This window comes from Silene latifolia, chromosome 7, assembly GCF_048544455.1.
Source record: "Silene latifolia isolate original U9 population chromosome 7, ASM4854445v1, whole genome shotgun sequence".
In the NCBI taxonomy this organism is placed as follows: domain Eukaryota; kingdom Viridiplantae; phylum Streptophyta; class Magnoliopsida; order Caryophyllales; family Caryophyllaceae; genus Silene; species Silene latifolia.
Genome location: NC_133532.1, coordinates 71,251,020 through 71,251,702, shown reverse-complemented (window position 1 = coordinate 71,251,702; position 683 = coordinate 71,251,020).

The window sequence follows — 683 nt, the reverse complement described above, 5'->3', positions numbered from 1 at the left end:
GAATCCTGGGGAAGGTCCAAAGAGGCGCGAGCAGCCTGGCGATGGGAGCCAGCTCTCCCCTTTTTCTAAAAAAATGCGCTGATCATTTTGTATAAATAGGGACGTTTGCGCTTCATTGATTCATCATCCGAAACACAAAATGATCTCTACAAAACCTCTTCTTCTTCCACATAAATATTTCATGGATGCTTTCAAGAACGCATTACGACAATGGTGCCGGGATTTGTCGCTTCCCGAATAGTATCAACTCGTTTGCATGGGAGTTGGTCAATTGTTGGTGCTTCGTCAAGTCAAGGTGCAACCTTCATTTCTTGAAGCATGTTCTCGATTTTGGGATTCGAAACATCATGTTTTCGTTTTCCCGAAAGGCGAGCTTTGCCCTCTTGCCGAAGAAGTTGGAGCCATTGGTGGGTGGTCGGGTTGTGTTCCGGTGATTCCTCCGACTCGGTTATGCTACAAGGAGAAATTCTGTTCCATGTTGGGCTTATCAACAAGCCAAATCAACTTTCTTCTTGCTCCACATGGTGTGGATATGTTGGCTCTTATCAACATCTTTTCAAACTGATTAGATGTTAATGTCTCGGAGGTGGCTAGGAGAAGGGCTCTTGCATTTTGCCTTGTCTATGTGTACCTCTTTGTTGATGTCTTGAAGAAGGATGGGCCGAGATGCCATGGTAGCATGA